At 35.5% G+C, this 20,067-nt stretch overlaps 1 protein-coding gene and 1 long non-coding RNA gene across 4 annotated transcripts in view; one reads left to right on the top strand and one right to left on the bottom strand.

Annotated features, from left to right (window-relative positions):
• Nucleotides 1–17,050, bottom strand: part of LOC100372454 (long-chain-fatty-acid--CoA ligase ACSBG2-like) — a 79,230-nt gene extending 62,180 nt beyond the window's left edge. For 2 of the 3 annotated variants that reach the window (XM_085507258.1, XM_085507261.1), the window contains exons 1-2: nucleotides 16,940–17,050; nucleotides 16,488–16,630 (exon numbers count right to left, since the gene is read on the bottom strand). The gene's annotated coding sequence lies outside the window, so the exon portion shown is untranslated. The remainder of the gene's footprint in view (nucleotides 1–16,487; nucleotides 16,631–16,939) is intronic. The other variant, XM_085507259.1, reaches the window with a different exon arrangement.
• On the top strand, nucleotides 9,127–10,196 carry LOC146735256 (uncharacterized). Its single transcript, XR_014931343.1, has 3 exons — nucleotides 9,127–9,212; nucleotides 9,333–9,425; nucleotides 9,839–10,196. It is a non-coding gene; the product is annotated as an uncharacterized LOC146735256 (long non-coding RNA).
• Nucleotides 17,051–20,067: the final 3,017 nt, after the last annotated feature.

Raw genomic sequence — 20,067 nt, 5'->3', positions numbered from 1 at the left:
CACAGAGGACTGACATCTCTAATTTTATATTCAATTACAGCAACCAAAGAGTATGACGAATAAGATAACAATGACCTCAGAAAAACACTGCAATGACGATATTCCGTTTCAAATGGAATATTCCACCTTTTAAAATTCTGATTCAAAACAGGATGATTACGTCAGTCAATTTCCTTCATTAAGCATTCAAGACAAGCAAGAAAAAGGCAGACAGAGTAGCTTGGTGAATACATAATATCATAAGCAGACTCCAGTCATGTCAGATCAACCAGACAAGTGACCCAGACATCAAATCAAATCTTATTAGCAAAATGTAATAAAATGCAATACACAAAATGTTATAGCTAATATAAATTAGACAGTTTGTCAGTTCACACATGCTGTATATGTTATCCTACCTATAATAATGGTACACATGTTCAAGGTTTTTGAATAAAAAGGCCAAAATGTATTCCTTATTCTTGATATCATCATGATTACACTACTGTACCTCAAAATGTTAACTGATCAGGACACTAGTTTGAAACTCCCTCTACCTGGAAGCAAATTGTATGAAAGGGAGTTATCACGTCATCTTCTTTTAACTATTATCTGTTTATCTCAATGTATTTAAATGGGTTATACAGTCAAGGCCAGTTTATTCTACCAGTATTCAGTGCTTGCTAGGAGACAGTGAGATGCATGTCCTTTGTTATCAAGTACAATAACATACATGTACCAAAGAATTTATAAATAGAAGAAATCATCAAAAGAAATAATTATATGTGATATACATGTATACAATAATTATAATCATTGTGACTAGTAGTACATGGATGTATACAGAAAGCAATTATTAGAAATCACAATATTCAAGAATTATATAAATATTTAATTGTGATAATTTTAACTGTTGCCAACCATAAGACTGAGTAATTCCTGTGAACTTTAATTTTGCCAGAGCAAAACATTTCCATGACACTTTCCAAAAATGTTGCAGCAATGAATAATCACATAATTAAGATGTAGATTTTTAAATAATGTATACACATATTGCTCTTGAATCTATTGGTTATATGATGTTCATACAAGTTCATGATCGGCCAAATGGTTTTTTTTCACCTGACGAGGTTTTATAGCCCAGAAATAATGATGTATGTAAGGCTGAAATAGAGTTGCTACATACATGTATATATCTGATGTGTCAGGTTATGATTGTATAACACTTAAAATTACATAATAATAATAATAATGGTTTTGTGTACATGCAAACATTTGGAATGGCAGTCATGTGAATGATTAGGTCATGGCATTGTGAACCAGAGACATTTATGAACATATCCAATATTACACAATAAACTTTCTGGCTAAATAAATACAACAAATCAAGGAAGAGTGGAATTCAACAAAATCCACATATGTTTCAAATTAACTCTTATTTGGTCAAGTCAATGTAAAAGTACATGGGTATGGCAGGATAAGGGTGATGAGTTGAACATAAACCAATGTAGTATCTCACTGTCATAGTAAACTTTCATCATCTTCTAAAAATGTTTCTAGCTGGTATAATGAAGAGTAAAAATCTTGATCAGCTGCAGCAAACATGGTTTAAATGTTTGATCTAACACTGAAATTGTAAAGGAAAACAAGCAGCTTATCTGCTGCGATAGCTCCGCTGTTAGCAATGCACATTACAATTAAGAACTGAAAATATCATAAGAAAATGAACAAATTTGAGTGTGGTCCACATGTAGTACCTATATGTGTAATATCAAAGCAATTGGACTTGTGGTTTTTAACAAGAAGTCAAATTAAAGCTGCAAGCAGCGTCACAGGGGCCCAAGTATACATGCCATAAATAATGTCAAACGATACACATGATACACAATTAGTTTGAATGATTAGTACCATGAGGTCGAAATGCAGTTGGTTCCATATATTTATTTGAGATATAAAGGTTATTAATATATGGTCATCTGCTATTTTAATCAAATCTCTTGTTCAACATAGTCATGATAACACAGGATTCATCTTCCTAACTGCAACAGTGTTTGAGATACAACGATTATGCATATTAATGAGCTCACATGACCATATATGGTCATCTGTTATTTTATTCAAATCTCTTGTTTAACATCATCGTAATAACACAGGTTTCATCTTCCTACCTGCAACAGTACTTGAGATATAACAGTTATGCATATTAATGAGTTCACATGACCATATATGGTAATCTGTTATTTTAATGAAATTGCTTGTTCACTGTTGTCATGATAACACAGGAATCATCTTCCTAACTGCAACAGTGCTTGAGATATAGCAGCTATGCATATTAATGAGGTTAGAAGCCCCCCACCCCATGGGCGCGTAGCCACATGACCTAGCCATATGCCATTCAGGGGAAAGAATGTATCTAAAGAGTAGAATACACATACAAAATTTAATTCCAATCGGACTAATACAAAACATGTAGTTGCATAATTTCTATTTTCACAAAATCCAAGATGGCGGACAAACCACGTGACTGATCAAAATAATATTATTTTTCTCGTATGGAGCTAAGGCCAGGCATGGTAAATATAAAAACATCTCGTAGATTCGTTGACTCACCTCTGAGAAACAAATGCCCAAACTTTTAATCAATTTTGCTTAATATCCAAGATGGCGGCCAAACCATGTGACTGATCTGAAATTTTTTTTAGGTTTCTGAAAGGGTTAGTTAGAGACATGCCGTGACGCAATATTTGAGATAATCGCTCAAGTGCGGCATGAGTAAAAAACTACTTCCTGTTGAGAACAAACCCAAAATGGCGGCCAAACCACGTGACCAATCATAATGAATTTCTCAAATCTAAATCTGCTCTATATGTAGAAGCTAAATACTGTATATGAGAACATCTTACTTGGCGGTTCTGAAGAAGAAGATTTTTAAGTGTTTTTTGCCGTTTTTAGGAAAAACAAAATGGCGGAAAAAGTCACGTGACCGCTAAAGTTTTTATTTCTGATATTTATTACACACGAGTTGTACTATATACCATAAAAAAATCTAGACACCTAGACCCTCAGAAAGTGGTCAAACAGCCACTTCCGGTTTTATTTCAATCCAATATCGCTGCCAAACTAATTGGCCAATCAAAATTCTGAAAGCATGTTGCACCAGTTCACATTAGGGACTATCAGTATAGAGCATTATCAGACCATTCCGTTCAGCGGTTTTCTCAAACAGCTTGACGAAAAAAGTTACGGAAGAAAGAAAGAAGAAGATGAAGAAGAAATTAAAGCCGCAAGCGGCATCACCGGGGCCCAAGCTGACAAGATTCTGTTTCATAATTAATGAGGTCACATGTTAGACAATCAGGTAGCTTGAATTATCAGTAACATGAGGTCAAAATGAAGTTGGTACCATGTATTTACTTGGTTTGGTTATCAAAATATGGTTTTCAGGATATATAATGAGCCATGTTCTTATGCACAATAATGAGATTACATAATCATATATAGCCATTTCTAATGTCAGTTACATCTTTCATTCAATGTCTTCATAATGACACTAGTTACATGTCCTGCTCTGCGACAGTGTTTCAGATATGACTGCTATGCATATTAATGAGTTCACATGACCATATATGGTCATCTGTTATTTTAATCAAATCTCTTGTTCACTGTTGTCATAAGAACACAGGATTCATCTTCCTAACTGCAACAGTGTTTAAGATATAATGGTTATGCATATTAATGAGTTCACATGACCATATATGGTCATCTGTTATTTTAATCAAATCTCTTGTTCACTGTTGTCATAATAACACAGGATTCATCTTCCTAACTGCGTCAGTGTTTTAGATATGACTGCTATGCATATTAATGAGTTCACATGACCATATATGGTTATCTGTTATTTAATCAAATCTCTTGTTCACTGTTGTCATGACACAGGATTCATCTTCCTAACTGCGACAGTGTTTAAGATATAATGGTTATGCATATTAATGAGTTCACATGACCATATATGGTTATCTGTTATTTTAATCAAATCTCTTGTTCACTGTTGTCATAATGACACAGGATTCATCTTCCTAACTGCAACAGTGTTTGAGATATAACGATTACGCATATTAATAGCTCACGTGACTATATATGGTCATCTGTTATTTTAATCAAATCTTTTGTTCAATGTTGTCATAATAACACAGGATTCCACTTCCTAACTGCAACAGTGTTTGAGATATGACAGTTATGCATATTAATGAGCTCACATGACCATATATGGTCATTTGTTATTTTAATCGAATCTCTTGTTCAAGGTTGTCATAATAACACAGGATTCATCATCCTAACTACAACAGTGCTTGAGTTATAACAGTTATGCATATTAATGAGGTTAGAAGCCCCCACCCCATGGGTGCCCAGCCACGTGGCCTAACAGTGTGCTATTGGGGCAAAATGATGCATCTGATGACACAAATGCACATACAAAATTTGAAAGAAATCAGACTAATACAAAACATGTAGTTGCATAATTTCTATTTTCACAAAATCCAAGATGGCGGCCAAACCACGTGACTGATCAAAATAATATTATTTTTCTCGTATGCAGCTAAGGCCAGGCATGGTAAATATAAAAACATCTAGTAGATTGGTTGAATCGTCTCAAATACCCAACCTTTTGGTAAATTTTGCTTAAAATCCAAAATGGCGGCCAAACCATGTGACTGATCTGAATTTTTTTTTAGATTTCTGAAAGGGTTTGATACACAGATGCCATGAAGCAAAATTGAAAATAATCCCTCAAGAGTGGCATGAGTAAAAAAACTACTTCCTGTTTAGAAGAAATCCAAAATGGTGGCCAAACCACGTGACCAATCGTAAACATTTTTTCAAACATAAATGGGATTCATATATAGAAGCTAAATACTACATATGAGAGCATTCTGCTTGGTGGTTCTGAAGAAGAAGATTTTTTAGTAGTTTTTGCCGTTTTTAGGGAAAACAAAATGGCGGGAAAAGTCACATGACCGCTAAAGTTTTTATTGCTGATATCTATTACACATGAGTTGTACTATATACCATAAAAAAATCTAGACGCCTAGACCCTCAGAAAGTGGTCAAACAGCCACTTCCGGTTTTATTTCAATCCAATATGGCTGCCAAACTAATTGACCAATCTAAATTCTGAAAGCATGTTGCACCAGTTCACATTAGGGACTATCAGTATAGAGCATTATCAGACCATTCCGTTCAGCGGTTTTCTCAAACGGCTTGACGAAAAAAGTTACGGAAGAAAGAAGAAGATGAAGAAGAAAAAACCGAACAATAAGAATAGGGGCCACGCCCTACAGGCTTGGGCCCCTAAAAACCGAACAATAAGAATAGGGGCCACGCCCTACAGGCTTGGGCCCCTAAAAATATCACTTTTTACCAAAATTGGCAAAAATATTCACCAAAATTAGAGAATTAAAGATATCATTACAAAATGAACAAATCTGAGAGAGATCCACATGTAGTACCTATATATGTAATATCAAAGCAATTGGACTTGCGGTTTTAACAAGAAGTCGAAAACATCACTTTTTACCAAAAAATACAAAAATATTTATTGGAATTAGAGAATTAAAGATATCATTACGAAATGAACAAATCTGAGAGAGATCCACATGTAGTACCTATATATGTAATATCAAAGCAATTGGACTTGCGGTTTTCAACAAGAAGTCGAAAATGTAACTTTTTACCAAAAATAACAAAAATATTCATCAAAATTAGAGAATTGAAGATATCATTACAAAATGAACAAATCTGAGAGGTCTACCTGAGGTACCTATTATGTATAACATAAAAGCAATCATACTTGTGGTTTTTAACAAGAAGTCGAAAATATCACTTTTTTCCAAAAATTGTACAAATATTCATCAAAATTAGAGAATTAAAGTTTCATTGAAATGTGAGGATTAGCACTTGAGATATCAGTGGAAATGCTGAAAATTAACTAATTATGCAAATTAAGTAATTAATATACATGTACACAAATATTTATCCAAAAATAAGTCTTTGCAAGTTTCAATGAAATGAAATGATTAGTACTTAAAATATCAAAAGATGAAAATATATTAATTATACAAATTAGGTAATTAATATATGTAGATATTAACCTAAAAACTATCAGGCCGTGCATAGTCCTACAGCATCTACATGTATGTACCAAATTAGTACTTAAGATACGAGTGGAAAGCCGAAAATTGACTAATTATTATGCAAATTAGATAATTAATATGCACAGATTTTTACTCAAAACTAATCAAATCTGAACATTAGCTCAGAGAATCTTTGTACCAAGTTTCATCAAAATCCAATGACTGGTTCTTTAGATATCAGTGAAACAGTCATGGAACAGCAAAAAATTAGTTAATTACCATGCAAATTAGGTGATTAATATGCATGGGGATTTCTACCAATACCTGATGAAATCTGCACATTACCCCACAGCATCTATGCATCAAATTTCATCAAAAAGATAACAGTGGAACAGACACATACATACACATCTTATCATCGTTGTAACGACACACATTGGATTAACTTTCAATATAGTTGAATTAATTTTTAATATAGTTGCGATATGAAATTGATTAAAATATGTTGCATTCTAACTGAAGTTTAATTAGGTAATTACAATGCAATTCAACATTGAATTGCGTTTTAATTAAGTTCAATTAAATAAAAGTTGAATATTCCATGACTTAACATAGAAATGTTTGCAAAGCTTAGGTTTAGTAAAGGGGAAAGGTATAGTTCAATTATATTAATGTTAATTTAAATTGAGCATAATCTTTACTAAACTTAAGCTATGCAAACTTGACTTAAATTGGATTAAATATTAATATAAATTATGAAAATAGTGTGGGTCGTCACAATGTAGGTCCTGTCGTCATAAGTTGATCTGAAGTTAAATTGAAGTTGTCACAACGTTGGTATACACACACACGCACACACGCACACACACACACACACACACACACTCACATACACACACACACACATACAGACAGACACACTGCAAAGACTCCCATTGCGTGCTTCGCACTCGAGAGTCAAAAAACAGCATAATTAAAAAACTGGATAAAGACATGTCCATTGTAAAAAAATGTACATGAAAATGTGTACTATTTCACTTAAATTTTGGCAGGAAAAATGACATTCAAATGGTCAAAAGGGTCATGTACTGTATTTTAGTAACGTATGCACTTGTATAAATTACGGAGGTTTTTCTATGATCAAAAAAGTTAGATTTTAATGACTCAGTATACAATAAATATGATTTTTGGTAATATGCACTTCTATTGTAGATGTCCTACTAATAGAGCAAATATGGTAGGATTTTTATAATGAACAATAGAGATCATTTTCTTTCATGTCTAGCTGATGTAAACAACTCTAATGTCACTACATAGCCCTAAGTGGTTCTCCATTGGTTATAATGTCACTACATAGCCCCAAGTGGTTTTCCATTGGTTATAATGTCACTACATAGCCCCAAGTGGTTTTCCATTGGTTATAATGTCACTACATAGCCCTAAGTGGTTTTCCATTGGTTATAATGTCACTACATAGCCTTAAGTGGTTTTCCATTGGTTATAATGTCACTACATAGCCCCAAGTGGTTTTCCATTGGTTATAATGTCACTACATAGCCCTAAGTGGTTTTCCATTGGTTATAATGTCACTACATAGCCCTAAGTGGTTTTCCATTGGTTATAATGTCACTACAGTGGTTTTCCATTGGTTATAATGTCACTACATAGCCCCAAGTGGTTTTCCATTGGTTATAATGTCACTACATAGCCCTAAGTGGTTTTCCATTGGTTATAATGTCACTACATAGCCTTAAGTGGTTTTCCATTGGTTATAATGTCACTACATAGCCCCAAGTGGTTTTCCATTGGTTATAATGTCACTACATAGCCCTAAGTGGTTTTCCATTGGTTATAATGTCACTACATAGCCCTAAGTGGTTTTCCATTGGTTATAATGTCACTACAGTGGTTTTCCATTGGTTATAATGTCACTACATAGCCCCAAGTGGTTTTCCATTGGTTATAATGTCACTACATAGCTCTAAGTGGTTTTCCATTGGTTATAATGTCACTACATAGCCCCAAGTGGTTTTCCATTGGTTATAATGTCACTACATAGCCCTAAGTGGTTTTCCATTGGTTATAATGTCACTACATAGCCCTAAGTGGTTTTCCATTGGTTATAATGTCACTACATAGCCCTAAGTGGTTTTCCATTGGTTATAATGTCACTACATACGCCAAATTTGATAGATTTATGTGACTGAATATTACAGCAGTGATTTTATGTCACAATTACAAATACAAAGTGTAGAGATGTTGCACACCACAAAAAGTCAAATAGACAAACCACAAATAAACAAGTGAAATGAATTGGGCCTTTAATGACCAAGTGAAATGAATTGGGCCTTTAATGACCAAGTGAAATGAATTGGGCCTTTAATGACCAAGTGAAATGAATTGGGCTTTTAATGACCAAGTGAAATGAATTGGGCCTTTAATGACCAAGTCAAATGAATTGGCCCTTTAATGACCAAGTCAAATGAATTGGGCCTTTAATGTCCCAGTCAAATGAATTGGGCTTTTAATGACCAAGTCAAATGAATTGGGCCTTTAATGTCCCAGTCAAATGAATTGGGCCTTTAATGTCCCAGTGAAATGAATTGGGCCTTTATTCAAATAATGCATCTACCAGGATCGGTGAGTAAAAAATCATTCCACCATTGCAGTCTGTGATCATATGCAATTAGAATCCGTAGTTGTTGATGGAAATCTGGAAAAACAGATTTCTATAGTGGCATGAAGCCAGAGTTTGAATTCATAGATTAACATACAATGTGGATTGGTAGCCCACTTAATGGTATGTTTTAAACACATACACAAGCACATTAATCAGCATACATGTATTGTAAGGTCATTACAAAGACATAATGACTGGAGCCTCAATACTAAATAATAACATAAAAACAAACATCAGATCGTCTTGATCATAATTTTATATGTGTCACAGCATTGGGGGGGGGGGGCTTAATTCATAGTTGAAAGCAACTGTAAAGCAATTTAATTTTACAAAAACAAAGTTTGTGTCAGTGAAGATTGGTGTACCAAAGACGTGTCTGGGGTCCCCAAAACATGTTAGGAAGACGTTGCACAAGGTGATAGGTTGGTTAGATTCAACTACTAAATATTTATAAAGATGAACAGAATGCCTTTGTTAAGCTTAGAGTATTTGTAAAGTATGACAATGACCTTTAAAATATCTCTTACTTCAAACCATTATAGCTGAGGTCAGCTGGCTTACTAATGCAATGTAAATTATCAGAAGAGCACAGTTCAACAGGAAACCTGAGCTTGGTTTAGGCCATCGTGAGACAGGTTAGTTTTACCCTACTGTACTGTACCATGGCAGTACTATATTTAAACAACAGAGTATCAGTTTTACAAAACAAGGTACTTTTTCGGTGTTAGTTTGTTAATGTATTGTATAGGTACCATTCATGAGAATAGATTAAATGTGAGAAGGGAGCTTTGCTTTGAATTCACAACACAAGAACTAGAAACTAATACTATACAAAACTCAACAAAAGTCTCCTTTCGCTGTGACATATTGTACCAATAATGATTACAATAATACAATAATTAATTGAATTCTCTCTGTATGTCCACTGGATTAATAGTCCAATTTACACTGACCTGCCTTGAGGTCACAATAAATACTAGTAGATACAAGTAACCTGTAGAATGCTGTGTGGGTAATATTTTTATATTGATTTTTGTTGCATTTGCAGCAAATAGTTACCAAACAATGAGAAATCTATAGGATTGGATATACCTCTCAGCTGGCTTCACATGCATAGTTCAAGACTGCCTAACCGGTGCTTATACCAGGATTTAGTTGCAGCACTGTGGTCTGTGGTTACAGCTTCATTTTCCGAGTAATCACAAGAAATTGACATTACAATAGAAAATAAAAGACTGACACTCCCATACAATTAATAGCAAGTGAAATTCCTGGAATTGAAACATAGATTTTGAAGTCACTGGTGTAGGCATTGAATAACTTCAAGTTGGCATAAAGACGAGGTACATGTAGTTTATTTAATCAGTGCTGAACTAGAGGTTGAAATTATAATTAAGTTCGTTGTCATATAATTTGTTTATTTAAATTTCTCCTGAATTCAAATAGAATACACTGGTGAAAAGATGTTTTTGAGGTGTGGTTACATTGTGTATGGAGTGGTAGGGTTGGGCGTCATATAATTTTTTCATTTTCAACTCTCATGAAATCACACAGAATTTCACTTAATTTATTTTCTATGAAAAGTTTTCAAGCATACGGTGTGAATCAAATTTTCACTGTGCTGTGTCAAGTCTCAATAGAGTATGAGGGAAATGGCATTTTCACTGGAATTTATTCTAGCGGAAAAATGTTCACAGTGAAAGGAAGTATTCCACATTATTACATATATACTGCAGTTTATTTTGATTCGTCCATGAAATCAAAATCGGTACTTCCACACCCCATATGCAAATGAGGTCTGAGAGCGAATAAAGTAGTCCGTTCAAGAGTAGCGTTTTTCGAAACATAGCAGAAATAAACAATATTTAGAAGTACGATACTTTACGTTTGGGTACATGAATATATTTGCCGAGTGAAATGAAATTTGAACAACAGTAATGGTACTTCTAAGCAGTAACTTATTTTGACTAAAACTAATTTGCATATCACCCATGCAATGATGTTTTTGGTATTTTCACGGTCAATATGCAAATGAACATGGTATTGGCGATTCGCTCCACTTGGATTGCCCTTAAAATCACTTTAATGTTGTGTATCCGTGTGTGATTTCTAGTGTTTTCACGTATTAATTCTTCTGTGGTTTGTTTGGCTTGGCCGATTTCGCTCAAACTTAGCAGGTAGGTCACACCTTCACCCTAGTTATCAGGAAATGTATCTCCTACAAATTTTGGATACAACACCTCAGACATAGCTCATTTTGCTCAGCTTGAGTGTGGGCACAAAGTTACTATTGGTAAAATCTGAAAACAAATTCTGACCACCGTTTCCATGGAAACAGCCAACAACTGAATTTTTTAATACCTTCACGCCAAATGTATCACACCCTACATTTCTATGATTAAAAAGCATGGACGTAGCTCATTCTAATCCGCTTGAGTGTGGGCAACAATTTACTGAGATTTTTTTTGGCTTGGCTAATTTTGTTTATAATTGACAGGCAGGTCGTACCGTCACTAATTGGCAAAACAATCCTGGTACACAGCTACCATGGCAACAGCCAAAAACTGTTTTTTGAATACTTTCGACCCCAAATTTATTACCTCCCACTAGTCTTGTATCCATGCCTTTTATTTTGGCTACGTTGCACACCAGTAAGAGATCACCGACGCCGACATTGTTACACTGTATCAACGTAATCCCGACGCAACTTTGAACTTTGAATGAACTGTAAATGCTGCCTGCAATCTAGAAAATACTATCGGTTGGAAATAATAAATTTAAGGGATTGTTCAGTTACTCTGGCCTGGGGGGGGGTCGGCAGATTTCATTTTGTCAGCTGTAAATCTCAGTTGACCCACCCCTATCAACAAAAATCAAAGAAAGCTTAGAAAGAACTCCCATGTGCTGAGAGTATTGGAGACACATTAAATATAATTCGAAATTACTTAGCTGAAAACTAATTATGCAAATCAGAAAATTAATATGAACAGATTTGAGTGTAAAACTAATGAGGTCTGCGCAATGTAACAGAAAATCTATGTTTCCAAGTTTAATTGAAATGTGATTAGAACCAAAAAATTATGAATTATTATGCTTATTAGGGAATCAATATGAACAGATTTTTACCCCAAATTAATTAGGTTTGTACATTGTCCTAGAGCATCTTTGTACTAAGTTTCATTGAAATGGAATAATTAATACTTTAGATATCAGTGTGAAAGCTTAAAATTGGTTAATTATGCAAATTAGGTAATTAATATGTACAGGTTTTAACCCACAATTATCCAGGTCTGTCTATTGTCCTACAGCATCCATGTACATTCATTGATATGTGATGTTTAGTACCCGAGATATCAGTGTGAAAGTTGGTTAATTATGCAAATTAGGTGATTAATATGCACAAATATTTACCAGAAACTCATTGGGTCTGCATAATTCTAGATTCATTGAAATGTGATGATTAGTACTTTAGATATCAGTAGAAAAGCTGAAAATTAATTATGCAAATTATTTATTAATATGCACAATTATTTGCCCTAAAACTAATCAGGTCTTTGCATAGTCCTAAAGGATCTATGTACCAAGTTTCATTGAAATGCGATGATTAGTACTTGAGATACCCGTGGAAAAGCTGAAAATTAACTAATTATGCAAATTAGGTGATTAATATGCACAAATATTTATCGGAAACAATCAATCTCTGCATAGTCCTTGAGTATATAAGTACCAAGTTTCATTGAAATGTAATGCTCACTACTTATATCAAATGTTGAAAATTAATTAATTATGCAAATTAGGTAATTAATATGTACTGATATTACCATAAAAACTATCAGGTCTGTGCAGTGTCATATGACATCTATGTACCAAGTTTTATTGAAATGTGATGATTAGTACTTATATCAAATGCTGAAAATTAATTATGCAAATTAGGTAATTAATATGTACTGATATTACCATAAAAACTATCAGGTCTGTACAGTGTCATATGACATCTATGTACCAAGTTTCATTGAAATGTGATGATTAGTACTTGAAATATCAGTGGAAAAACCAAAAATTGACTAATCATTATGCAAATTAGGTAATTAGTATCCACGGATTATTACAAAAAACTAATCAAAACCTAGCATTAGTTCAGAGCATGTATGTACAAAGTTTCATCAAAATCCAATGAGTAGTTGTTTAGATATCAGTGGAACAATCATGGAACAGCTAAAAATCAGCTAATTATCATGCAAATTAGATAATTAATATGCACAGATTTTTACCAAAAACTAATCAAATCTGCGCACATGTTCAGAGCATCTATGTACCAAGTTTCATCAAAATCCAATGAGTGGTTCTTTAGATATCAGTGGAACAGTCATAGAACAGCTAAAAATTAGCTAATTATCATGCAAATTAGGTAATTAACGAGCATGGATTTTTACCAAAACCTAATCAAATCTGCGCATTGGCCCAGAGCATCTATGCACTAAGTTTCATCAAAAACCGATGTATGGTTCTTGAGATAGCAGTGGAACAGTCGGACACACATACACACATACACACACACATACACACACACATACACACACACACACACATACAGACACACTAACTGCAAAGACTCCCATTTTGTGCTTCGCACATGGGAGTCAAAAAGTGGGCGACCCCCTAACATTATATTTTAAAACATGCCCCCCCCTGCCGCAATGCATAATCTGTTAGTTATTTGTCAACTTCAACCCCAAAATATTTAGCCTATAACTTTTTTTACATCAACAAATTTATAGGCAGTATGGGTAATAGTTATTATTAAGAACACATTTGTACGATTAACTTTTTAATCTATTGTTCTGAAATAAAATTTAAAAAAATATATGCATAAGCGCGTGTGTGAATTGTGGAAAACAGGGTGACCCCCCCCCCCCCAATTCGCAAAATCAAAAACAGGGTAACCCCCCTACTGATCCACCCCCAGGCCGAAGTAACTGACCAATCCCTAACAACAGCATACGTCCTAGCAATAAAATAAAATGACTTCTAAGGACTGAATGTTTTTTGCGAACTTTGTATACAGTGCCCGGTTTTAGTTATAAACCGACGTTAGCTTCACGTTCATGTCCTACCATGGCAACAGCCGAAAACATATTGCTAGTTTTTTTTTAGTGGAGTGGATCGCCAACCGGCTTGTTTTCATTGGCAAAATCGTTCAGCAACATGTTTGGCATATTAGGTGTACACATCACATGGACTACTACGATTGAGAGAACTTTATGTATGTTGAATGAGTTTTATAAACCCCGAAGGGCTCTTGGAAGATCCACTCGCAGTAAAATTAGCGATTGCCATGGAGGCGCAACCATCAACATCAAAATCCCAGGAGGTTTCTGCTGTCGACGTTACCCAGTTCCAAATAAAGATCACCAACGCCAAATAAGCAACATTTTAACCGGTAATCAAGATTAATTCAATCCACGGCTAACAAGCAACATCACAAGTGAAGTTGTAGCGTGAAGCTCAGCGACTACTGCTGACAACGCAAGTCATGCTTGCGTGCCTTCACCATTGTATTCAAACGAATCACGTGGTGTGTCGTTCTCTTTCAAACCCGGGATTCGATCAATAGGGGAGTTTCAGTAAAAAAACACATTGCAAATCATGCAAATTCAACATTTTCAAACCAGTATACTAAAACAGAAATGCTCAGCGATGCAAAAGAAGGATAGATGTTACTTTTCATTATACACATCTCTGTTGATACAATCCCTCACATATTCTATTCCCAGTTATACCTGCGTAAATGGATTAGCCTCTTTTGATGTTGACATTCAGACTAAAATCACGTGAGAGGCTGTTAAAATTGGCTGTTGCATACACTTTCGCCGGCGTGGAAAATGTGTTTAGTTAGCTCTCATTCAAGTAACAATGCAGATTTCCCAGTGGGAGTGAAACTATTCGACTCTGCCATTAAAAAAATAGGGGTGTTTTGAGCAAAAAACGAATAACCCTGGAGTGCACACAACACACTGAATTTCGGAACAAATCTTGCATTATTTACAGCAGCAGAATACCACAGAAATATCAGACGAAACATGAAAACACTATATATATGTATTTCGGCCTGAACCCTCTCCTCTCTATTGCAATTCCAGGAATTACCCCCCATATGTGCAACCATTTTCCACCTTGGTACCACCCAAGCCTGAAAACAAAATCTTAATACCACGCTGAAGCGTTTGGTAATAATGGTACTGTTTGCACACACAGTGTGTTACACCAAAAGGTAACATGTATTCTAGCATTCCAAAAATGAACAATGATTAAATTAAGACATCAATACAAGTACATCAACATTACTAATTGTTGTTTTAAAATCATGATTTCTGCTGTACTGCGTTTTAGCAGGCTAAAGTTGAGAAATTATCATCCAATTACGGATTACATTACGGGTAGCTGTGGAATCATAGCCCTATGTTGCCGACCGCATTATTTACGTGACTGACTCTGGCCGGCCCATAGGGCTATGGGGCCTTGTGCGACTGAATACCGGTTAAAATCCACATGCCAAATTTGGTCGTCACGAAAATCACATTTTAAGACCTTCGAAAGTACTCACTATGTTTATTTACTTCCAAACAATGACCAGAACCTATTTGCGCTGTGAAATGATGACGGTGGTCATAAAAAATTGACTTTATTTACCGTACACAGAGTCGCAGAAAAATAACAAGACGAAAGACGCCATTTTGGACCACAGAGTTACGCGAGACCTATAGCAAATTACGCGAGACCTATAATTTTGTACCACGTGACCGAAATCAGTAGATAAATTGCGTTTATGCAACTAGTTTCTATTATTAAACAAAAATCATACAATTATAAATACTGTATGTGATTGCTTTGTTGGAACAATTAGAATAACGGGAAGAGTGAGTTTTATTCTTCCACCACTGTATCACATGACCGCCAAACGAGATTACATTTATTCTGCGCTAGGGAGTGTGGGATGTCAATGGCTGTCGTTTTCTCGTAATTTGCTTGGTTTCCACGGTAATTGTAAAATATCACAAATTATTGCTTATTTATAAACACAAATTGCAAACAAAAGTATGTATGTTATGCATCCAGCTATCAATTCACAATAAAGGTATGTCACACCATCGTAATCGAAAGCAAAAGCGATTTAATTTACGTATGCCAGATTTCTGTTTTTAAACGGTGATAGATCCCGTAGCTCTATGTTCGACGTACAACAACAAAATTAAAAAAAAGACGTCCAAATGAAATTGTTAGGGCGAAATTCGATTGTAGGTCGCACCAAAGAGTTACGGAACCGCAGCTACATTCCGGGGTGAACAAACTTTGAAAAAAAAAATGTTTGCATCTCTTCGCCTATACAAATATGACCATATTACCACGTGGCTTTTCAGTCGGTAAACATTCAATACAAGAGATATTTTATTTTAACCCAGAATGGGAAAATGGACGAATAAAACCCTGTCTTCAAACTATAACCACAGGCTATAACTTGGGAAATAGGCTTTTTACGACAAGGGGCACAACAACCATGAGAGTGCGTCAATGAAAATAAAAACAAACTTCCGAGTTGTATACTATTTCTTCCATTATAACCTTGTATTGTGTTCGCTCGTCTCGTTACTTCACAATTATGTGTACATATTATAATTTTCCTAAAACCGTACACTTACCTTAAGAACACTGAACCGAGAAATAAAAATTGCAGTAACAAACGAAAGGTTTTACACAGGTCTGGGTTTTATTTTCACTCGAGTTCCCTGTAGCTGCGTAATCTATTTTAGTCACTGACAATATCCCATGTGACCTTTACGATCTGCATATGGAAATAAAGAGCACGATAAAATGAATTGGGGTATACAACAGCATTGAGTAGCAAGTAAAATCCATATGAAACACGTGGTTATTTACCTTAAATTAAAACAGATAACACAGATAGACATGGACGGCAGATATTTGGCGCTAACACGATTATCATACACTCAGGGGCACTCGGTAGGAAGAATTTGAAAGGATGTGGTAAAATTTACGATGATAAATCTGCAATCTACCACGTGTCCCAACAAATTGTTGTGTTTATTTAGACATTTATGCCATGAATAAAAAGAAATAAACATTTACCAACCTTTAACCAGCGAGCAATAGCTATAAGTGTCGTTGTTTACAATCTACCCCAGACCATTCGTCCCGGTGTTACAATCACACAGAATATCCATTCTTCCGGTGGTCACGTGATGACGATTTATCCAACCAACAGACAATCAATTGATGACGTTCGATGTAAACAATGTCACGTGGAGACGGGTAAGGTGTCATGTGATATGTCGTAGTGGGTTCCATCACATCACGCCATAAGGTCGACAAACTAGTATCTAACACGTGAGGTAAGCAAATAACACCGAATAAACGGCAAGGTAAAGACTATGTCTAATTATAGTCTTTATCCCCAAAAACTTATGCTTAATAACCGAGCTTATTACGTGCAGAGAACATGAAACCCGTCCACGCGATCCGCGCCACACAGCGTGGCCAGTTTGCGGCAAAAGCCTTTAGATCTGGCTGTAGTAGGATGGGGTGAAAGTAATGGTACAGCATTGTAACAGTGAATAAGACGTGTAGTGGCGTGAAGCTAGGCGATTAGGTGCCGTACGCGAGCGCCGGTTCGAGTCACGCACGCAGTACGTGTTTACTATAATTAGGAGGTATGTAATGGCAATCTTGAGCTTCAACCTGAGCTTGCTCAGAGTCAACCTGAGCTCCAACTTGAGCTTGGGAAATTGTTTACAGCAGAAGTTCAAACAAAGTTGGGGCAACTACACTGAGCTCCAACCTCAGCATCTATAAGATTACATCAGCTGGGTTGAAGTTGAATATTATGTTTCCAATTCTGCAATTGCCCAAGAGTTTTGTTACGGTCAACTGCCGAACCCAATTTTTTTTTTGTACATAAGACCGAATATATTTCTTGAAATATTATGGTGAAAATAAATCTCGCTAAGTGAAAGGGAACTACTTTAAAGATTCACAGTACTGGTAAACGCTGTAGCCATTGCTTACTAATCACTAAAACCCGTAAAATATCTTACTTTTACAAGCTACGTTGACATCAATATCTGTATTATGTAGGGATTATACTCATGAGCGCCCAGTAGTGAAACAAAATACATAGAAATGACTGCTTCACAACAACAAATGGTAAGATGTATAATCTGCAAGGCATATGCAGAGAAATGTCGTGGTCTCTGCTGTCAATTATTTTCGGTACATGTTTTTTCAAAAACATTATTGTCTCCCACCCACCTCCTAAATGCCAAACAACACAACAAAATGAATGTATCTTCTTTTTTTATGATATTTATAGTTTTGTTGTGCTTTTGAGATGTTTTTGTCTCTAATTTTTTACCCTTTTTGTTTATGTTTAAACAATCTATTAAGGTGACTAATCACTAAATAGTCGGCTTTATCTGTCATTTACTCAACACATTTTAGGGTACCAGTATAAAGAATCATGGAACTATAAACCCCAGGAAGAACAACGAAACTAAGAGGATTAAAAAAACCTTTGTCTTAGTTTATCTTACAGTGCTTTCGCTTTTGTTTCCACGACATTAGTCATACTCCATGTTAGTTGCCGCCGATACGCCCGTTTCAACCGCTTTGCTGGAAACGGAAAACTTGAAATTTTTTTTTCATATCTGCGCAGTAAAATATTTCGTTCACTACGCATGCGCAAACAAGTCGGTCTGCAGGGTGACCTTCAGTGTACCGGAAATCATGCAACGGGTCGGAGTTTTAGCGAGTTTTCATAATTTTTAATGTCGTTTTTAGATTACTTCTTGTTTTTTTCAACCCTCGAAAAAATAAGGTTGCGAAAGTTTGCGAAACATGGGGTTTGGTGAGCTGTTTGTTGTTGAGATATCCCGACTAATTCCGTGTTTCCCTTCGATCGCCAGAAGTGGCAATGTGTTTTTTTTCCCCGTTGAATGTCGATCATTTATCAGTGTTTTTGTCTTGGCGCCATTGTTTTTTTATGCTATAACCGAAACAACTCGATCACGTGATCTCCCGGATCAATAGGCGGGCGAATTGAAGGGAACAATCCATGCAAATTCGTCAAATACAATACATTTATTTGGAATAGATAATAAATACACATCCATTAACAAAAAAGATTAGAGATGTATTCAAAATAAATTCTTCTCATATAAATGTCCATGTATGTTATAGGTTTAAATGTCCATCTCTGCTCAGCAGTTTTACTCAAGGAATTGTACCTAGTGTTTATTTTTATTGTCCATGTGTTAACGATGAAAGTGTTTTGTTCAGAACTTTGAAAGACATCTGTGAGGCCTATGTTACACCTCAGACTACTATATGTATAGAAAAGACTAGCAACACCTATTATTCATTGTTGTATGTGTGAATTGGGGGTATGATGCCAGTAGGAGCTAGAGCTAGTTTAGTAGTGGCGTTCACGTGCCGAAAAGAACTCGATCTCGGTCTCGATGGATGCTTGGGACCGAAACTCTGCACGGGCCGAGATTTGCTGCCTGAACGCTCGGCACGAGCCGAAATCACGCCCTCGGTGGTAAATTTAAGAAAAACATAAGTTGATTGATACTAGGATGAAATTCCGATGACAGGAAATTCGGATATACTAGTAGATGGTCGGATGCTGTAGTAATGAATGCAAACCGTCATCAGCGACGCATATTTATGTGCTGCTACAACCTCTATTTTCTTGCACATTTTACATTGACCTGAAAAAAATAATTATGTTTCGAATCTTCTTTGCCATTCATGTGCACGATGGCTCGTAATAAACACCATTGCAACAAATGGATATAATTTCACTATAACAATTATTATTATCATCATACATGTATGCGTATCGTTTGGGCCAACAGATCGACGAATGAGAGCGTGATTTCGGCACGAGCCCAGTCGGTCCTAAGCGGGTCCTGAATAATGTGAACACAACTGCTGTAATCCCTCTGCAAACACAACTGATTAAAAATTTCGGCACGTGCCGAGATCCCGTAACGTGAACGTAGTAAGTGACGCATGTTTACCCAAAGATCGTGTGTTTTCATAATGTAATTCTTTTGCCAATCGCACAGGCATACATTCATTTCTAACTGGAAATAAAATCTGAGTTTTGACATTTTGATCGTCGTTGTTTCTGTTAAATAATAAAACTGAAGATCAATTACATAATAATAAATTACATTTCTTCATGGATTCATTGTCATC

This window comes from Saccoglossus kowalevskii, chromosome 13 (assembly GCF_978046115.1).
Source record: "Saccoglossus kowalevskii chromosome 13, keSacKowa6.1, whole genome shotgun sequence".
Taxonomy (NCBI): Eukaryota; Metazoa; Hemichordata; class Enteropneusta; family Harrimaniidae; genus Saccoglossus; species Saccoglossus kowalevskii.
Note: the sequence above shows the minus strand (reverse complement) of the source record. Positions and strands in the feature narration are given on the sequence as shown.